This window comes from Taudactylus pleione, unplaced genomic scaffold (assembly GCF_031769625.1).
Source record: "Taudactylus pleione unplaced genomic scaffold, aTauple2 ptg000198l, whole genome shotgun sequence".
Lineage (NCBI taxonomy): Eukaryota > Metazoa > Chordata > Amphibia > Anura > Myobatrachidae > Taudactylus > Taudactylus pleione.
Genome location: NW_028284600.1, coordinates 1,980,107 through 2,003,029, shown reverse-complemented (window position 1 = coordinate 2,003,029; position 22,923 = coordinate 1,980,107).

Genomic DNA, 22,923 nt, shown 5'->3' with positions numbered 1-22,923 from the left:
ACCAATCAACTAGTTGGATGGTTGGATGTAAGTTGGTCTAGTGTGTGGCCAGCTTTAGTTATTACCAGCAGCGAATCCTTACCTGTCTGGCCGGGGGGGCCTGCACATCATAGGTTGCAGTCTATGCAGCCCTCTGCTCCCTGCCATCCCGGTGATTGACAGCTGATGTCACCAGATTTGGGGAGACTAAACTAACGAAAAAGTTGATTTGGAGTAATTTGAGGCCATTTTTTTAACCCCCAAAAAAATGACATATAATTGTAGGACTAATTAATCTAATTGGAAACTTCCAATTGCCTAATTAGTCATTAGGGGGATGTCCAAGGAGTTCAGCCCCATGTCCCAACATTTTATCCTTAAAATAAAGATTTTCCTTTCCATCTCTCACCCTCAGGGAGGTGCGAATGGAAAAATGCAAGTTTTCTCTGACTGGTTCAGTGCGAGCTGCTAATTGGATAGCAAAATGAATTGCGAATTCACAGAGAAAACAGCAACTCGCACCTCTCAATTCGCACCTAATTGGATTGACCCCCAAGGGTAAAGCCTGGTGTGCTTTCCAGTGCTTCATAACCCATGGTCCCTACCACACTGATGAGGATCTATGGCCCTGCTATGATTGCTTAGTTTTAGGATGATATAGCCAGCCTTATTAACAATGTGCTTAATATTTCAGTTTATAAGTGCCCCTGGTCCTTTCTTCTCAGGTACCCAGTGGCAGATTTCCCACTAAGCACGTGCTAGGGGGTGCCACCTGCTGGGAGCGGCTCAGCAGGATTCCCCCCACCGCATCAGAGGCGCTGATTATTTTTTTTATACAGCACCAGCAGGAGAAGGAGTGTTCGCAGGTGGCTATTTGCTTGTTGGGGCAGCCTGCTATCTTGCTTCAGAACCATGAAGGGGGCGGAGCATGAGCCGGCAATGACACTATCATGATGTCAATGCGGGGCAGACTATCATTGCTGGCTGCTGGGCAGCCCTGCAGCTATTCTTTACTGCCCATGGAGGCTGATGGCAGTTGTGAAGGAGAGGGAAAGGGGCGGCTTGGACCTTAAATCCACCACTGGATTGGCTGGATATGTACTCTGATCAACTTCCAATACAAGTTCAGTTTGCAGATCACTGGATGCTGGCCACTGGAAATGCCTAGAAACCCTTGGCAACAGCTTCTCAATAAAATTTGGTACGTAACATGTTTGAATAATAAATTCCACAAATATCTCCAGGTCTGGTGTGAACTTCTCATTCGTCATAGCCCATCCTTTCCTGGACACCAGTGAAAGGGCTCTTACTGTAGTTACATTAGCATGAAACCTATTTTAGCGGGAAGTAGTCATTTGGTTAACAGTATTGCTGTGGACAGTCAAAATGTCAACAGCATTATGTCTACGGGAAAATGGCGACATGGTTGTAATATTATTTAAAGCATTTTGACATTGTCAGCAATATAACTTTAAACATAATGCATAAGGATCATGTTTAAAGTTATAATGCTGACACAGTTAAAACGCTTTATATAACAATACAACCGTGTCGGCATTTTGCCATTGGCACAATGCAGCTGACATTTGTATTGTTGATAGTTTGAGTCATACCATCAATCCATTGCCATACTACCCATTGATTTACTCTGCCTGGATGGGTTCCCTATCCAAAGTTCTTTGGAGATTTATTTATATGCCTGATTACTTGCTGCATTTGTGGCAACTGTTATTATATCTTATTAAAGAAAAAAATATATATATATTTTTTTTTTAAAGTTCAAAGCTGTTAAATAAAACAGTTAAGGTCAAGTGGGCTCTTCTTTGGTAGCAATTATTACTTAGCCAAAATAGAACCAGTGACGGAGATGGAAATGTTAAATACCATAAAAAAATGTAAATTTATTTTTGTACAATCATTATTTCTCATATCAATGCCTTCTATTTTTTTTCCTTTTGATCCTATTTTATACTAAATATTTTTATTCACCAGCTTCAGCTCAGTGTGATAATCATCTCTTGCAGATACGCAAGTAGCGCTTCTTTATAAGCTCACATTTGGTATGTGCATATTTAATTACTCATTAAACATTTTAAGACTGAGGATTAGCACTGTAGTTTTTTGCTGTTAAAAAGGAATTGCACATTGTATTTTTTGGAAAATGGAGTGAAGATGATTGCTGAACATAAACGATTGTTTGAAATGCTAATAGCAACACTTAATAAAGAGAGGAAACATTAGTTCTGTCTGAGGCAAGAAACATATTGTGCCAGTTTATTTTGCCCCCCTAAGTGCCCATATAAAGCTTTCCAACCCTTTAGAAATATGTTCCTGTATTTCTGACCATGCATAAGCCTGTACAGGCCTGAGCTGTGCCGACCTAGAACATTCACAATGTTTATGGCAGGAAAATTCTTGACTCCCGCTCAGTGAACGGACTAATTAAAGCTCCAAATTTGGAAGATTTAACAGCGTACAGTCAGCCAGATGGCAAAAAATTTTACATTGTCTAAAGCCTAATGAAAACATAATCATTAAATCCACTATATTGCAGGGAAATAACAATTCTTAACACTTCTGCTTACACAGTGAAGTTCAGTCTTTTAGAGGATGGTTTTATGTATATGATCCTTCAGTAAAATACCTTGAGAACCTGGAAATTCTACTTTAGAAAAGCTAAAGAGAATAAACATCTTACAACAGATGAAATTACATATTTAAAAAAAAAAATTCCAATCACTTCTATATTTTCTATACTCCACAAAATGAATCCCTAACAACCTCTTTGGGGAGATTATAACAGGGATAGAGGCCTGATTCTCACATGCAGCTCTGTTTGCGGCTGCATCTAGCACATACAGGGTGTTCAAAAAGTTACGCAACCGTATGGGAAAACGATTTATTTCACAGTAAGTGCTGGAAGTGGTCGCTGTTCTGTGCTTCAGACAAGTGGACACTGCTAATCATGTTCTTGAACACCCTTTGCAATGTTTCCTGTGAAATTGCATTGATACAGTTCTGAAAGTTTGCTTGCACTTCTGGAATACTGTGTGGGTGAGGGAATCGGTATGAAATACCAGCGGCTCAATAGCCGCTGGTTCAAATCCCGACAGCGGCGGTAAGTATGCTATCCCTAACCCTCCCGCCGGTGGTGCCTAACTCTAACCTCCCGCCGGTGGTGCCTAACTCTAACCTCCCACCGGTGGTGCCTAACTCTAACCTCCCGCCAGTGGTGCCTTACCCTAAACTCCCTTCGCGCACCCTATACCTAACCCTCCCGGGGGGGCACCTGACCGTAACCCCCCCCGGTGGTGCCTAACCCTAACCTCCCTCTCTGTAGCCTAACCCGAACCCTCCCCGGGGGGGTGCCTAAACCTAACCATCCCCCCTGCGGCTAAGACCTAAAAGCCGCGCTTACCTTCATTTGGGATGCCGGCTGTTGGAATTTCGGTGTGGAGCTAAAGATAGGCGTCGGGACTTTGACGCTTACCTTTAGTCCCGAGTCGGGCTTTCAACACCGGCATCCCGGCCGCCAGTAATCTACTTACATCCCGCGGATGAGTAGGCAGCATCCGTCAGGTACCCGCACAAGGAAAACTTGAGGGGTATTAAATCCTTTGTGGGATCAATAGTCCTGGAAAACACTCTTCCAAAAAAGCCATAGTGCTTCTGGCTGTATGGGCTATTGCTTTGTCCTGTTGTCCTTCTCGCTGCATCTGTGACCTTGTCTGTTTCCTGAAACTTGTCGTTTAGCCTCTTGAAGGAGGATTTGTTTGGAGCAACTGTTCCGTACTTTTCTGTGAAGGTCTCCTGCGTCCGGGCATAACTGTTGGAGTAGATGTAATGTGTAACAATGAAAATACGCTGCTCCAACGTATACATCATGGGTCCTCAGTTCCATTTTTCAAAGTTCTTCACCACCTGGAAAAGAAGGAAACAATTACATGCGTTTCCCTATATAGTTGCGTAACTCTTTGAACACCCTGTATTAGCAAACAGAACATGCACAGTAGGGAATGTATGTAATTTTGAGTATCTCTGTGCGATTCTAAGCAGCGATCACCAGAGGTAAGTGAAAGTAAGAGATGGGGGGTTAGGCAAGCAGGTCGGCGCATGCGGGCCACCTTGTCACTGTATTTTTTCCCAAAAATTTAAATATTGCGGAGGGGATTCGCAGGGACAGTGCTTTATCACAAGCTCTGTCTCTCTAAGGGATTTTTAATAAATCCCTGTGATATTTCCTAATTTCACAATGCAAATTTAGGCAAATACATCACACTACAATCTACATTTTAAATGCGGATTGTAGCAAATAGGGCCCTAAATGGGACTGCCGTGGCCATCCAAATTTGTATGTAACTCAGCATCAGGTCAATGGTCAGCAAATCTTGTATGCATAGATAAAGCAACTGGAAGCGACAAAACTACTCTGCTAGATTACACTGAACAGTTTGATGTGCAACATTTGTATACTTGAGTGTGTGAATGAGTCTGAATCTGTGTACGAAGTGCCATGATGCAGCGACCAATATTATTATTATAATTATTATTATAATTATTATTTTTATTAATTTTTTATGATGATTTATTATTTCAATTCTGATAACCAGGTTTTTAATATGAAACTATGCTCGCTACGGCTATTAATGTATAGCCAGGTTTAACATTATAAAATGCTCTCTGTGATTATAAATCGACTTGCCATTGACATATCACAATATATGCTGTTTCCTTGTCTTGCCTAGGATACATGAGTCATTTCTCTATTGCTCCTGACATTATTAAGATAGTATTTACAGTGGTCTTATTCTATACAGACTCGCATTTAACAGCCAGGAAAATCTATGCTTAGTTACCATGAATCACAATCTAGGTATCTACGTGACCAATCTAAGCGCTGAAATTACTTGATCATTTATAAATTGTATTTGGTAAAAATATACTTACTAGCGCCAACAGAATTGTGCTACAGTAATAGAAGAAGCCAATAGCACAATACTATTGTGTGCACATACTGTATACCGCTAGCTTTACAGATTTTTAGTCCACTCCTAAACAATTGTATTTTGGTTTAAACTGTATATTTTATAAATTACTTTACCAACGGGCTGTACCCAGCCATGTATATACTGTACACTGAAGCACTTGAATCTATCTCCAAAAGTGATCCCAAAAATCTATAATAGTGCTTATCAGATTAAGGGGAGATGTACTAAGCTCTGAAAAGTGATAAACTGGAGAGTGATAAACCACCAGCCACTCAGCTCCCAACAGTCATTGTCACGGCCAGGGTTTCTCAGCATGGTGGTCGTCGGGTATTACCTGTGAGGTCACTATGGCGGGGGGTGTCTGGCGGTGGTGCTGGTGTTTGACGAGGGGCATTGGCTGCGCGTGTTTGTGCGGGCACATTGTCACTCAGGGCTGGTAGTGCCTGGCGGTGTTTCCGTTCCGTTTGGCATGGGCGCCGCCATCTTGCCTTCTGACCATGTGATTCAACTGCCCAATCTTGGTGAGTCATGTGCTCCTCTCAGCCAGTCATAGCGCGGCATGGGGTATTTAGGAAGGTTCAGAGCCTTCCTTCATTGCCAGTGCAACGTGTATCTCAGCCTAGCTGAGAGGGAGTTCTCTGTGCTCACCTCTTGTTACCTGTGAAAACGCTACCTGCCAGCCTGCTTGTCAGCTCCAAAAACCCGCTGGACTATCCTGCATCCTCCACTACCTTTTCCCCTGCCTGAGTGCCTAAGCCTGCTGACACCCTGCACCCTGCCTCCATTTCACTCCCAGCTGGACTCATCACCTCTGCTTGTGTTTTTTCAGCTCACTAACCTGCATACCGGACTGTTCTTATCTGCCACTATCTGGATATTCTCCCATTATCCTCACTACAGTTTTCAAGTGCACTTTAGTGCTAAACCTGGACTTTTGCTTTTGCCATTCCCATGTCTGCTAAATCACTCAGTAAAGATTCTACCTTTTTATTTAAATCCACTTCTGTATCTGCTCCTGTCACCACCCCGGGTCCACAACTAAACCAGAACATTACAGTCATGTTACAGGCTGTTTGAAAAATGACAGTTGGGAGCTGATTGGCTGGTGGTTTATCACTCTCCACTTTATCACTTTTCAGAGCTTCATACATCTGGCACACTTTAATCATTAATAATAATATGCAATTAACCATTTATAAATGTATTTGCTTGTAAGCATTTGGTCTGTAGGAGCAGATTATCACCATGTTACACCATGTTACATGTATTAATATGACTGCATAAAGCACAAGAGCACAAGTGAGAGGACAAGGACCACAGAAGGCAATCCGAGCCTCTTGCTGTTGCTGCCAGCTCCTTCGTGCTCTACTGTCAGACTAGTGGAGGGACCAGGTCACCCCAGTCAGCCAGCCACTCTGCCCCAATCTCATCCTCTGCTCTGTCAGCCACGGTTCTTCTCTATCCACTCACTTGCCCCACTTCTTCTCTCTCCAATTAAGGCCCGGGAGAGAAGGCCAACACCCCAGAAAATGGGGGTATGTTGGCACCATTTTATGGGCATGCTGAAGCCAATGGCTACGTCCTTGGACTCAGCGTCACTGACTTCAGCAGCGTGCATTCGCCGGTCATCGAGTAACCGATGCTCGCGCAGATGATTGGATGCTGCTTCTAAGGACTAGCAGCGGATCAGAGAAGCCGGCAGCAGGTGTCTTATTACACAAGACGGCTCCTGCGGTATTAGCAGGGCTGTAGCTAGGATAGTGCAGCTGGTGCCATCACACAGGGCACCACAGGTCAGGGGGAGCTGTTTGGGACTGTCAAATTTCTGTTTATTATCATTCTTGCTTGTAGCTTCCTCTTATTTCATCCCCAGCATCTCCTGTCCTCCCCTATCTCTTCCCTGGCCCTTCCCCATGAAGCCATGGCCTTTTTTTGGGTGCATTATGTCCCTTTGAAAAATGAGGGGGGCGCCAATGCTCTTTCTGGCACAGGGCACCAAAAAGTCTAGTTACGGCTCTGGGTTTTATCATATATTCGCACAGTCGCTGAGTACAAAGAAACAGCTGCTGTAGCTACTAGGTCCATCTCTAAATCAGGCTCTATGTAAGGCACAGCAGACCCCTTGTTGCACCATATAAATAAAGGATAATAATAGCGTAAGCCTAAAGAGTTATTTATAAGTGATAAAATGGAGAGAAACGATGTACTATTTACTGTACATCTGCTTTCATGGAGCAATTCAGATTTTCCAAGTCACTTGAGTATTTATCAGCTGCACTATCTGAGGATTTAGGCCCTCATTCAGAGCCGTACGCTCTGAGCAGAGCGCACGCTCTGAATGAGGGCCGCCCTCCATGAAAATGGAGCATCCTCCTGGACGCTCGTATAGCTGTGGGTCACCACCCACAGCCTATACGAGCGTGCATTTTGATGGCCGCGATGGTCGTGACCATCGCGACCATCGAAACTGCGAGCCGGAGCCTGCGGTTGAGGTTTTCAACCACAAGCTCCGGAGTGATTTTGGCTCTATCAGAGCCAAAATCACTCCCACTGACATCACTAGTGATGTCAGTGGGCCGGCTTCTGACGGGAGGCGTTCCCGTGGAAACGCCCCCGTCAGGGAGGCACGCCCCCGGCACGCCCACCAAAGGGGGCGTGCTGTCAATCAACATCGACAGCACGCCCCCTTTGATCAGACACAATGAGCGAAGGACTTTCCTTCGCTCATCGCGTCTGGCGCATGCGCACGACGGAGCTCCCTCCGTCGTGCGCATGCTCAGTGCATAACATCGACCCACTTGCGAGCGGACAGCCGCTCGCGAGTGGGTCTGAATCAGGCCCTTACTTCAATATATATTTTCATTATGTGCCGTGATGTACTAAGTGAAGCCTGTACTCACATCTCCAGTTGCAATCTAGGCCCTGATTCAGACCCACTAGCGAGCGGCTGTCCGCTCGCAAGTGGGTCGATGTTCTGCACTGAGCAGAACCCACAGCTATACGAGCGTCCAGGAGGACGCTCCATAGTTATGGAGGCCGGCTCTCATTCAGAGCGTGCGCTCTGCTCAGAGCGTACGGCTCTGAATGAGGGCCTTAGTCTCATCTCCCCAGATACAACAAGGAAAGGCAGTGGGCAACTCAAGATATCTGAGAATGACTGTGATTAGGTGCAGAGATGCAACTATATTTTAGACGCATTTTGTGAGTCCGTTTGAGACCAACTCTGTATATAAGGCCTTTAGTTCTCACATTTACAAACTGCACAATATGCGGGTACATGCCACAGTTATCTGATAATGAAAGCTGCACATAGTTACATCAAGATCAGTCTGCCAATACCAGACAGGAAGCAGAAAGGTAACAGCACTAACACATCTCTTATTCCTAGGCGGGGGATGTACTAAGCTCTGGAAAGTGATAGACTACTAGCCACTCGGCTCCTAACTGTCATCTTGCAGGCTGTGTTTGAAAAATGACAGTTAGGAGCTGATTGGTTGGTAGTTTATCACTTTCCAAAGCTTAGTATATACTCTTACACTGGCTCAGGTATTGCTTTATAATGTTCTTCCAAGTCTACAGTACATCCTTTAAGCGACTTAAGCTACTTAACTGGGACACCAAGTGTTTTGGTTGATGCCACTGGATATACGTATGTGATGGGTAATCTGTATTAGCAGCGGGATTAGACTACTGATGCAAGAAACCGTATCCTGAATCTATTACACCACATTTTGTCAGTGAAGAGAAAAGAAGGTTGTTTCTTATGAGCTGAACACATTTTAGTACAAGAGTTCTAGTTTTCCCTATTAAAGCTACCACTTGCAGTAGGTCGTGTGCCTAACGGCAAATAAGCTTGAACACACGCATTTAGGCCCTCATTCACACCAGCTCGCAAGCGGGTTGATGGGGAGGGCCTGCGCATGTGCAGCGCTCGCAGTGCGCGTGCGCAAGCCCCGGAGCGAGTGAAAATTCACTCGCTCCGGGGCTCGCTACAAACGGGGCAGCTGTCGATGTTGATCGACAGCTCGCCCCGTTTTGTAGGCAGAGTGGGGGGGTGGCCGGACAAATGGAGGTGTTCCTGAAGGAACGCCTGCCGTTTGTAGGCGGCCCTACTGACATCACCAGTGATGTCAGTAGGGAGCTCTGTTAGAGCAGGAAACTACCTGGGGCTTGCGGTAGATGAGACCCTACCGCAAGAGTCTTGTCGCGATGGTCTCAACCATTGCGACCATCACCTGGTCACTCGCTAAAGCTGTGGGTGGTAACCCACAGCTTAGCGAGCGGCCAGGAGGCCGGCATTCAAAACAAAAGCGGCCGCCCTCATTCAGAGTGAGCGCTCGCTTTTCTGAATGAGGGCCTTAGTTTTATGTGAATGTGTCTGTTATTCTATCTGACTGTCTCCATACCAATGACTTCATGTCACCATTTGGCTGGATTTGCAGGCACATTAGGTATGCTCACAGTACAAAAACTCCTGCCTGCCATTGGTGGTTCTCCTGACTTTTGACTTGAGGGTAGTGGCCACTGCCTGTACATCTAGTCACCTGCCCATCACTGTTACACAATTACAACTAAACTCTCGCATGCGCAAAAACAGCGGCTTCTAGCGACTTCAGCGGCTGCAGCCCCCAGAAGCAATGTAAGGCTGGTGGAATAATATGGGAGTGGGTTCACAATGGAAGCACTTTCTGTGAATTGCTGTCTGAACTGGTGGTCTGAGGGGGAAAAAATTCTCCTCCCCATGGGACTGTTTGTCCGGCATGCGATCAGAAAAGGAAAAAGCTGGTAATGTAAAGCTACTGCCAGTGCATGTACTGGAGGAGCACTGGGGGTGATGGATTTAACTGGGGGGCTGCAGGCCCTAGGTAAAGTCTGTGCTTATGCCAGCTACTGCTTCTGGAACATTACCGTAATTACAAAATTTTAACTTTTATCCTAAAATACTGTCTGTTGAGTCTCACTATTAGATTTTAGTGGGTTATGAAAATAAAGAGAAATATCATGTACATAAATATAAATTGGGAGCTTATTTGATCATAAATAGAATATTCCTGTTGACTCTTTCCCCTTAATAAAATTATTACAGTAGCGTTCCCGCTAAGCTGTTTTAGCGGGGTGCGGCATCCTGCCCTCCTTCTGGAGGGCAAAAAGCGACCCTTCCCTCACAGCCTGCGGGTGCCATCTTCACCCAAGGGTCGCAGTGTCCCGCGGGTGTGGAAATGTGCGGTGACCCGGTCACCGCCGGAAAATAGACGCCGGGTGCATGCACCCAGCATCTATTCTCCCTGTCTGCAGTGCTTGGGGGCTGCCCGGCGTGTTCATAAGTGCCAGGCACGCCCCCAAGGAAGGCGAAAAGGGGACACGTTTTATAGACTCTCCCCCTTTTCAATGGCCACGCCCCATCTTTGGGCGCGTGCGCCTGAGGCGCACACACGGAAGTGCCCTCTCTAGCTCCGGCACCCTGCCTGCCGCCGGAGATAGAGTGAACACTATAACAGAATCATGACAACAGTGATTAGGTAGGGTGTACTAAGCCTAGGGGGGAGGTTAGGGTCAGGGAGAGATAAAGTACCAATCAATCAGCTTCTGTCACTTTACGGGCTGTGTTTGAAAAATTACAGGAGCTGATTGGTTGGTACTTTAGCTCTCTCTACTTTATCTCTGTTCAAGGCTTAGTACATCTACATCATACAGAGAAGAACTTTGATTCCCTTTAAGTTCCAATTAATGAGGATATACCATAGTGCAGTGTTCTTTAACAGCTGTATTGCCCGTGTTTCATGGCTTTTATTTGTTACATTTTTTTCCTCTCTATCTCTACCACCCCCCCTCTTTCTCTCTCCCTGATACTTTCTCACCACGCTCCACCTTCTGCTCTCTTTCCTCTCCTTTATCTATCTTTTATTCACCCTAACACTTTCTCACCACCACTCCTTCCACGCCATCTCTCTCTATCACCATCCCTTAACTCTCTCCTGACACCAGTGGGTGGGATCAGAGTTCATACCAACTGCCATAACATTCCAATGTCATGACACAATTTTTATCAGCAGTCAATTTTATTATATAGATTAAACTTTAAGAATGACCATATACTGTAATGCACTTACATAGCATACACACTTATCTGGATAAGACTACGGTTCTCGAGTAAATGTATTAAGAAGTCCCTTCTGTTACACAGGAGCGCTGAGGGTAGCAGGCCATGGCCCAGCATTAGATCCAGCATTGGCAATCATCTCCTGTAGGACTTCTACACATCAGGACTGATACTGAGCCGTACACAACCTTGCTTGTGTCTGCGTCTTTTGTCAGTCGCCCGTCTGCTGCTACAAAGACCTTCCCTGGTGTACAGCAATGTGTCCAAATGATGCCCCTGGTCAGCATCCATACCGATTGGTGTTTCTTTAGATGCATCATCAAAACTTGCACCAGCCCTATGGCATGCGCAGGTTTTCTGTCCGAGTATGGCCTCTGATATGAACAGTTGTGTGTCTGTGTACGTAATCACTTTCAGTGACATCAACTCTGTGTGTCCACTAAGCCACCTCCCTGTCACTGCCCAGGAATGCCCCACTACATTTTCAACACATTTCTGAAACCGTGCATTTCCCGTGTGCCTCAATTGCAACTCAGACCACGTGCGCACGCTGTCTGGGAACATGCGCAGTGAGACTCAGACACATGCGCAGAAGGAAAAAAATTCTTCCACTGCTTCCGACATTGGCAATTCATGCAACTCAGACTCAGACCCATTACGTCCTGTGGAATTCTGCAGTTGGCATATGCTCAGAGGGAAGAGTGTACAATAGATTAGCCCCATATAGTCCCCCTCATGGTGTCACATGGGTATAATAGGTTTTGAGGGCTAGTGAAATATATGTGTTCCTAATAATGTACATATAATATATAGTTTATAAAACCTTGTACAAACAAAAAAAACAATACTAATTAATAATTTATGAAAATATTATTAATGATTAACAGCATTGTAAACAGCATGAAAACAATTATCCCCTGCAATCAGGGTCGGACTGGCCCACAGGGGTACAGGGGAAACCCCTGGTAGGCCCCACTGGCTAAGGTCCCACCTCCTCTTCTAGGGAGCAGGTTCTAGACTGTGTACTCAAATTATACATATGTTACATTGATACTACACAAGACTATGGTGTATTTTCTACAATGTATTGCTGTTATTAATCTGGTACATTATCATGCATGCACTAGCAGTAATTACTGGGGTACAGGATGCTGGCACTCGGGATTGGCATCCTGACAGGGTTAGAATACTGACACTTGTTGGTCAGTATTCTAACCCTCTCCCTACCCTAACGCTCCCTCCCTGGTCCCTGACCCTAACCTCCCCCCTAGTGCTTAAAACCTAACCTCCCCTGCACCCTAAACCTAACCCTCTTCCTAGTGCCTAAATCCTAACCCTCCCCCCAACCTCACTACATACCTTCGAGATTCCGGAGGTCGGGATTCGGTGCCGGAATTCTGAGCGCCGGAATCCCCGTGGTCAGGATATTGACTGCATCCTGTATTTACTATATTTTTTTTTAAAGGGGCCCAGACCATGCACTCTCTGATGGTTAGCCAAGCCTCTGTGGTGCTGACCACACCCCTAAGTATGGGCACCTATCTCTGCATTCCCCCGGCATTGCCCCAGCCTATCACTACCTGCAATGCTGTGAATTGTGGCATCACACAGAGGGGGAGGGGATATGATGTTGTGCACTGACTGTGACAAGGTGACCTGCTCTCATGGGAGTCCTGTGAAAAATTTGTGAGTGTGGCAATTGTTTCAGGAGAGTAGACAAGGGTATCATATATTTATTAGATGTGATGTGTGCTGACCCCCGTGTTTTGGTTTTGGATCTCGTCTTGTTTTGGATCTGGATTGGTTTTGCCAAAACCGCCCTTGCGTGCTTTGTTTTTTGGTTTTGGTTTTGGATCTGTATTTTTTTCTAAATAAAATTATAAAAACAGCTAAAATAACATAATTTGGGCCTGTTTTTGTTCCTACAGTATTATCAAGCTCAATAACATTTATTTCCAGTCATTTCCAATCAATTTTGACCACCTCACAATATTGATTTTTTTTCATCTAGTTTAGGGCCAAAAGGTTGCATCCAGCTAGCTGGCTGACTAAGTTAAGCGACAGCAGTGGGTGGCACTAACATGTGGCAGTTCAGCTTCCACCACGGATACAGTGTGTTAAACAGTGTGGGTTGGATACACCAATGGTGCACTTACTGTGACAGCAGTGTTGGCAGTGCGGTGTGCTGGCGGTGTCCTCAATGCGAGAGTGCCAGTGATATCCTCAAAGCGGAAGTGTCGTCGATGTTGGCAGTGTGGCGGCAGGCTCGCCGAGAGGGGGGGAAGAGGGTACTAATTACCCGGGCCCAGGCTTGCTGGAGGGGCCTTGCGGAGGCCCAGGTCTGGCACCACACCCCCTCCCTCTTACAGTGCTTCACTTTTTCCACATTTTGTTATGTTACAGCCTTATTCCAAAATGGAACAAATTTATTTTTGTCCTCGAAATTCTACACACAACACCCCATAATGACAACATGTAAAAAGTTTTTTTGAGATTTTTGCAAATTTAATTAAACAAAAAAAAAACTAAGAAATCACATGTACATAAGTATTCACAGCCTTTGCTCAATATTTTGTTGATGCACCTTTGGCAGCAATTACAGCCTCAAGTCTTTTTGAATATGATGCCACAAGCTTGGCACACCTATCTTTGGGCAGTTTCGCCCATTCCTCTTTGCAGCACCTCTCAAGCTCCATCAGGTTGGATGGGAAGCGTCGGTGCACAGCCATTTTCAGATCTCTCCAGAGATGTTCAATCGGATTCAAGGCTGGGCCACTCAAGGATATTCACAGGGTTGTACTGAAGCCACTCCTTTGATATCTTGGCTGTGTGCTTAGGGTCATTGTCCTGCTGAAAGATGAACCGTCGTCCCAGTCTGAGGTCAAGAGCGCTCTGGAGCAGGTTTTCATCCAGGATGTCTCTGCACATTGCTGCATTCATCTTTCCCTCTATCCTGACTAGTCTCCCAGTTCCTGCCGCTGAAAAACATCCACACAGCATGATGTTGCCACCACCATGCTTCACTGTAGGGTTGGTATTGGCCTGGTGATGAGCCATGACTGGTTTCCTCCAAACATAATGCCTGGCATTCACGCCAAGAGTTCAATCTATATCTCATCAGACCAGATAATTTTGTTTCTCATGGTCTGAGAGTCCTTCAGGTGCATTTTGGCAAACTCCAGGTGGGCTGCCATGTGCTTTTTTTTTACTAAGGAGTGGCTTCAATCTAGCCACTCTACCATACAGGCCTGATTGGTGGATTGCAGCAGAGATGGTTGTCCTTCTGGAAGGTTCTCCTCTCTCCACAGATGAATGCTGTAGCTCTGACAGAGTGATCATCGGGTTCTTGGTCACCTCCCTGACCAGGGCCTTTCTCCCACGATCGCTCAGTTTAGACAGCTGGCCAACTCTAGGAAGAGTCCTGGTGCTTCTGAACATCTTCCATTTATGGATGATGGAGGCCACTGTGCTCATTGGGACCTTCAAAGCAGCAGATATTTTTCTGAACCTTTCAGCAGATTTGTGCCTCTAGACAATCCTGTCTCAGAGGTCTACAGACAATCCTTTCTCAGAGGTCTACAGACAATTCCTTGGACTTCATGCTTGGTTTGTGCTCTGACATGCACTGTCAAGTGTGGTACCTTATATAGACAGGTGTATGCCTTTCAAAATCATGTCCAAACAACTGAATTTACCACAGGTAGACTCTAATTAAGCTGTAGGAACATCTCAAGGATGATCAGTAGAAACAGGTTGCACCTGAGCTCAATTTTGCGCTTCATGGCAAAGGCTGTGAATACTTATGTACATGTGATTTCTTATTTTATTTTAGTTTTTTTTTTTTAAATTTGCAAAAATCTCAAAAGAAAACTTTTTACACGTTGTCATTATGGGGTATTGTGTGTAGAATTTTTTGAGGACAAAAATGAATTAATTCCCGTTTTGGAATAAGGCTGTAAATGTGGAAAAGTGAAGCGCTGTGAATACTTTCCGGATGCACTGTACGCTGCTGTGCGCTGGGCTGCACTGGGAGACTGGTCGCGGCTGCTGAAGCAGCAGCCGGAGCAGTCTACCATGCCTATGGGTGGAGCGATCATGATGATTGTGCCCCCCATTGGCTGTGTGCCGGGTTGAGGGGCACACAGAACCCCATCCCTAGAGCAAAAATGTTTTGGTTTTGTTTTTTTCTAATGGGACGTGGCCATGCCCCCTGTCACCTGGGCCCGGCGAGTCTGTCAGTGGCGCTGTGTGGCAGTGTTGGCAGAGTGGGGGTCCTGGCAGTGTCCTGAGTGCATAGTTTTGGCAGCGCGGGGGTACCAGCGGTGCTCTCAGTGCAGAAGTGCTGACAGTGACGGCTGTGCAGGGATGTCCTTGGTGTGGTGCTGGCAGTGTCCTTAGAGCAGGGTGTCGGCAAAGCAGGGTGCCAGCAGGGTCCTCAGTGCATGTGTGCTGACAGTGTTGGCAGTGCAAGGGTGCCGGTGGTATCCTCAGTGTGGGAGTGCCGGCAGTGTGGGGTTGCTGACGGTGTCCTCAGTACATGGGGAGTGCTGAGGTGCTGGCAGTGTCCTCAGTGCAGGGTGTCGGCAAAGGGGGGTGCCAATGGTGTCCTCAGTGCACGTCTGCTGGCAGTGCAGGGGTGCCGTTGGTGTCCTCAGTGTGGCAATGTCGGCAGTGTGGGGTCGCTGACGGTGTCCTCAGTACGTGGGGCAGCAAGGGTGTCAGGCAAGGGCGGCATCTTCCTAAAACCTAACTTCCTGTGGGCTTAACACTGATTGGCTGAGAGCCAATAAGCATTAAGCCCACTCAATGCAGAACCTCGTGATCCGACAGCGGGATCGCAAGGTTTTGCCTCGAAGAGGGATCCGGGGCAGGCTGAGAGTCTCCCATATCCGTAATTCTAAATACCGAAATATTCCAAAACCCGGAATGGGTTTGAGTATCAATGGCCATTGACTAGCGGCGTGGGTGTGGTCCCACACCGGACCGCCCCCCGCAGCACCCGCTGGATGCCCCATAGAGCACCCATGGGTTGGTGGACTGTGGAGAATGCCTTCCTTGCTTTGTGCACTACCTGACTATGGGCCTGATTCAGACCCGCTCGCAAGCGGGTCGATGTTGCCCAAGTGCGCATGTGCACGACGGAGGCGGCTCCGTCGTGCGCATGCGCGAGACCCGAATAACGACGGCCAAGCCGTCGTTATGGGTCTCGCACCAAAGGGGGCGTGCTGTCAATGGTGATTGACAGCACGCCCCCTTTGGTGGGCGTGCCGGGGGCGTGGCTACCCAGACGGAGGCGTTCCCATGGGAACGCCTACCGTCTGGGGCCGGCCCCACTGACATCACTAGTGATGTCAGTGGGAGTGCTTTTGGCTCTGATAGAGCCAAAAGCACTCCAGGGCTTGCGGCAGCGAGATCCTACCGCAGGGTCTCATCGTAAGCCCGATGGTTTTGACCATCGCGACCATCATTTTGGCCACTCGCTATAGCTGTGGGTGGTCACCCACAGCTATGCGAGCGGCCAGGAGGCAGCTCCAAAAAGGAGAAGGGACAGCCCTGATTCAGAGCGAGCACTCTGTCAGAGCGTCCGGCTCTGAATCAGGGCATATATCCAGTACATTATTTCCGATGTCAGTGTTTCAAATCTTGGAATATCAGTATCCTAAAATAGGATCCTCTTGTATAAATGTTTCAGCTACATGGAATATAGCCTGGGGAAAAACTGGGGAGCTACACCCCGGTATATTTCTTCACCTAAGCACACGCACTTTACGCACATGTATTTACTGCGCTAGCACTCAATGCACTAAAACGCTATCGCTTAGCAAACTGGCAATGTCTCAACTCAAGCTACACAAAACGGCATATTGCGCACAGTATGTTGAAAATAAAATTATAGGAGTTTAAATCTTGCTGGGGTATATCAAACCCCACAGAATTCCCCGAAGCCAAGGCCACTATCCCCTATATAAGTAATCCCCATGCGGCACTGTACCACATGTTATAGTGTTTTTGGTCTCCCTTTATGTCAACAAAATGGAACCTAATGTTGCATCACAGCTAGTGCAAGTAGCTTAGCACAATACTTATTACTATTATTATCCTATATTTATATGCATACATGCCTACCCTCCTGGAATTCGGGTAACCCCCCGCACCCCCGGAAGGGTAGGGATTTCTCCCGCATTCTGCCCACTTCCTATTGAAGTGGGCAGAATGGGGGAGAATTTCCGCGGTGATCACGGGTCCCCGTGTATGGGGCGGGGCTTAATTATGTGATTCTTCATGAATCGCGTCATTTAGCTCCGCCTCCTATTTAAGAAGGGGAGCTTATTTCACCTTCTTGCTAGGGACCTGGAAGTGACGTGAGTGAGGGCAGAAGTGCAGTTCATGCCCATGAAGGCCAGCTAAAGAAGTTGTGCCCACTTAAACAAGAAAGTTGCCCCCTCGTGGACTCACTGCGCTTGCCACACTTCGGGCTCGGTGGCTCGCTACGCTTGCCACATGGTTATATTCCCCCTCTATGCACACTTGGCTGGAAGGGAATGATGCTGGACGCTAACTGATGACATCAGGGTCCTCTCCGTGTCCTCTCTGTGAAGGGGATTTAGGCAATGCATCATATTCAGGTGCTTAGTACATATGGGAAATGCTGAAAAACCCCTAAAAACTGATTTTTTTTGGTGTTTTACCGCATTTTCCAGCTTAGTACATACCACCCCCTAAGAGCCAATCACAAGGGCTACAAACTTCAGAAACATTTTAGTTAGAAAAGTGATAGGAGAGTAGCACAAGGAGTGGCAATACTAGTGGGCAGAGGCTGGCTTCTAAGTTTTATCCTGGGGGGGCAAATGCAATTAGGTGGTCCTGGATTTTCTACCAGTGCATGGCATTAGCAAAATGGATGTGGCAAAAAAAACTGCAGGCGTGGCTAATCTAATGGGGATGCGGTTTAAATGTCTAATGAAATTTATGAAAAAGAACTATAATCAAAGACATCACGTACCATCTCTTATCAGCGTTTGGGGGTGGTAACGGGGGGTGGTCTGAAAAATGCAGGTGTCTTTGACCATTTAAACGCTGTTACATGGACGTGCATAAATTAGCCCTTGCAATCTCCTACGCTGCAAGAGAATCCTCTGTGTGTCAGGAGAACTGCCGAGTCTGCGGCTGGTTAGACAGTCAGCAAGGGCAAGATGGCCTCTCGATGTGAGTCAATGTTACCAATGTTTACACAGTTAAGCGATGTCGTCCGCATGTACGAAGGCAGCATTGGGCATAATTATGTGCGGGTAAGCTTTGGATCCATTAGCATATTTTCGCAGCTGCATTGCTTGTGAAACTACAGCTATGATCGCATTAGTGCCCATCTTTGAATCAGGCCCACATTCTGCAGCTCCTTATAGAGAATATTTCAGTCATTTACATTAGTCCCTGCCCCAGTGGAGCTTTACAATCCATATTCCCTACCACGTGTATATACATAGGACCTCATTCAGAGGCGCTCACTCTGAATGAGGGCGGCCGCATCCATTTTCTGAGCTGGCCGCTTGCTAGGCTGTGGGTGACCACCCACAGCTTTAGCGAGCGGCCAGAGTGATGGTCGCGATGGTCAAGACGATCGCGACCATCGGGGCTTGCGACGAGACCCTTGTGGTAGGGTCTCGTCTGCCGCAAGCCCCAGTGAGCTTTCGGCTCTATTAGAACCGGAAGCTCACCATTGACATCACGAGTGATGTCAGTGGGGCCGCCCCCAAATGGCAGGCGTTCCATCGGCAACGCCTCCGTTTGGAAAGCCACCTCCTGCCCCGCCTACAAAACTGTGCGAGCTGTCGATCACCATCGACAGCCACCCCTTTTGTAGTAAGCCCCGGAGCGAGAGAACTTCTCTCTTGCTGCGGGGCTTGCGCACGCGCAGTGCGGACGCTGCGCGTGCGCAGGGCCTCTACATCGACCCGTTTGCGAGCACATTAGCGCTTGCGAGCGGGTCTGAATGAGACCCATAGACACACTAATGTTCATTTGTTTTGTCAGGAAACAATTAACCTATCAGTATATTTTTGGATTGTGGGAGGAAATTTGAGTACTTGGAGGAAACCCACAGAAGCACAGGGAGAACATACAAACTCTAATCTACTATAATAATCTAGGTATTCCTATCGTTTACATTTTAAATTCACTTATATATTGAGGCACTCTGGGCCTGATTCAGAGCCGCTCGTAAGCGGCCGCTCATTCGCTCCGAGCGATGTTCGCACATCTGCGCATGCGTATGGGTCGTAATGCGCATGCGCCAAACAGTCATTGCGGTCGGAAATCGAGCGCTCGCAAAATAGTGAGGGCCTGCTAATTTGAGTGACAGGTTGAGGCGTTTGTGGGTGGTAACAGGGAAGGTGCTTGAAAACGGGGAGTGGAGATCCGAACGCAGGCGTGCCAAACTGTCAAAACGGGCGTTTTAAGGGTGTGCATAATTAACAAAGCAGCGTCATCGGCCACGTCACTTGGTTGTTTTTTAGTCTGACCTGCTCGCATGATTGCGGTAGGACAAAGCTACCACAAGAATAGCGAGCAGTTCATACGCCGTTCGATGTACTCGATTAATCTAATAAATAGCGGAGATGACGTAGGATGCGAGCGGCCAGGGGGCGTTTTTACAAAATAGCGAGCGCATATTTCGTTTGCTCGCTCAGACATAGAGGCGTCAACAGACCGCAAAGAGCGAGCGCTCTATTTAAATATCCGGCCCCTTTTTCTGAACGAGCGAGCGCAAATAGCGTCCGGCTCTGAATCAGGCCCTCTGTACAACATTTCTTATACTTTATCTTCTACATTATTCTCTTTTTGTATTTTTTTTTTTACTGCAAGGTCATGTAAATCCAGTTACAATTGATGTGTACAATGTGAATATATAATAGCTGTAACTCAGCAGCATTGGTTGCTATGGTTACTGTGACATCAATCACCTATCCTGTGACATCACAGTTCTTCATCCTGTAACATTCTATCTACGGTTGCTGCAGTTTCCAGTTAATGGCCAGGAAGAAGGAGGAAAGTAAGTCCCACATGGGTAAGGAAAGCAGAGTGCACAGGGCCGAAGCTAGGATAGTGCGGCCGGTGCCATCGCACAGGGCACCACAGGTCAGGGGGCGCTGTTTGGGCCTGTCAAATTTCTGTTTATTATAATTCTTGCTTGTAGCTTCCTCTTATTTCATCCCCAGCATCTCCTGGCCTCTCCTATCTATTCCCTGGCCCTTCCCCATGAAGCCTTGGCCCTTTTTTAGGTGTATTATGTCCCTTTGAAAAATGAGGGGGGCGCCAATGCTCTTTCTGGCACAGGGCACCAAAAAATCTAGTTACGGCTCTGAGAGTGCAGTCTATTAGGGTGAAAGTCAGGACAAGATAGATAGATCAGGCAATATACTGTATGTACAAGGACATATAATTAGGAGAAGTAAAGGGAGGAATGATACATTTAGGAACAAAAATTGATAATGTAGTATTAGAGAAATGACATATACAGTACAGTGGTTGGAAGAACAGGGACTTGGGTTATAGAAAAGGAACAGAGACGGTGCACAGTGAGGAGGGCTGGCAGAGGGATCATTAGTAATACAATGGGCTGTGAGGAGGTCCCTTATCATATTTGTCCCCACCTACCCCTCCTATTGTCACATATCACCCCCTATACATAGAATTTGAAACACATAATAGTTGATCGAACGGTTCCAGCACCTTACCCAGTATTTATCACAATCTGCATGTTTAATGTGGATGTGATAAATATTTTTGCACAAATCTTCAACGTGAAAAATGAAAATTTATATTTTTAGTTGAATTTACAATTCTGCTCTTGCCGGTGAGCCCGGCCCGGTGAAGAGCTGGAAGCAGTATGATAGCTTTAACTATCACAACGCTGACTGGTTTGGGTCCTTGGCGCACACTGTGCATGTGCGGCCGGTGCATGTATCACCGTGGACCGTCGGCAACTCTGCAGATGGCATTAGCTATCGGGGGAAAACTCTAGAATGCATAAAAACATATGGGGCTGCATTTGTGGTCAGAAATATTTGCTGCTTAATATTTGTGGGCACCCCCGAAAATGCAAATATTAAATGATAAATCTGTCCCATAGGCATTAACTAATTATTTAGTTTAGGTAAAGGTATGAGTTCATTTTCATTTTTTTTCTTGTTTGTTTTGACTTTTTGTTTAGCTTTTCTTTTGTTGTGGATTTATATAGTTGTATTGTGTAAAACTCAAAATGAAATAAAACAAACCTGAGTTAAAAAAAAAAACCTGAGTGAGAACATCTGCAAATGTGCCAAAATAAGTGCATAATGTCACAAAAGAATGAACTAGGTTGGGGCTGTTTTTATTCTTTTATATTTAAATACATATTCAGTAAAACACAGTAATAGACCTGTATTTCAATGTACACACTTTGAAGAAAAAAAATAGCAAAGTTTTATTGAAACAAATAGACATGCTAATTTTTTAAAAAACAAATATTTACTTAAAACATGTAGAAGTAGGTGAACACTGGGCCTGATTCAGACCCGTTCGCTATATGCGTACGCTCGCTCCCAGCATATGCAAATTCGGCTAAGTGATGGCAAGGCAGGCGATCGTACGGCAAGGCATAGGCACGCCCGTTATGTCTTGCCGTGCGATGGCGGTGTGTATGCAGACGCCCACCAGCCTGTCTTTAGATGCTCAATAGCGCACATCATCTCCAGGAAGTGTATGTAACCATCGGTACATCGGGTTCCATCGGAAGTGAACGTAGCACTTGAGGTTGACTATACCCTTACCACAAGCACTGCGAGCACTTCAGTGTATAATTCAACCAGGTGACGTGTACTATGACACTGAGTGTTAATTATGCACGCCTCTGAAATAGCGTTAAGATGCTCAGATACGCCAGTTTTCGCACCTCCACTCCCCTGCTTCCAGTGGCCTACCCCTGTTACCACCCACAAACGGTTTGAGCTGTCACTCATTCAGCTGGGCTGTCTCTGTTGGGCGAGCGAATGCTTCCCGATCGCTCAGCCTAGTTCGCGCACGCGCACTGCGATGCATCTGCATGTGCACATTGCGAAACATACCTCGTTCTGAGTGATCGCTTTCTAGAGAACGGGTCTGAATCAGGCCCACTGTCCACCTACTTCTGTGACCTCACAAGTTGGAGAGAAGTTGGGTGGTCTGATGGAATAGATGACTGGTTGGCTTGTCTGATGCAAAAAGTTGGTTAGTGTGTGGACGGACATGTTGGACGGTTGTTCAGTTGGATGGTTGGAGGAAAGTTGGTCAGCATATGAGTCAGTATCTTGGTTTTGGATGAAAGAGTCAATAAAATGGATAAATGGCAAATTGATCAAATTGTATCTATCAAAATGTAGTAGTAGTACAATTATTTAAATAGTATGTCTAACCAAGAAATTCTGATTGTTTAGATCATCATCTGATGGATCTGGCAAAGAGATTAGCAGGGTGTCAATTCCCACCTGTAGGACATCAGACGCTTCTGGAGCAGTGGCATAGTCAGGACTGCAGAGCACTGGAGGGATCAGTGGAGCGAAGGAAGGCAGGATTTCCTGTGTGTCTTTTCTCACACGTAGGCCGTCGGACTCATTTGGAGCAGTGGCGTAGCCAGGACATCAGACTGGAGGGAACCATGGAACGAAGGAAGGCAGGATCTGCAGTGTGTCTTTTCCCACATTTAGGATGTTGGACGCTTCTGGAGCAGTGGCATAGTCAGGATGGCAGATGACTGGAGGGAACCCCGGAGTGGAGACAGGCAAGATCTGCAGTGTGTCATTTCCCACATGTAGGACGCTTCTGGAGCAGTGACGTAGTCAG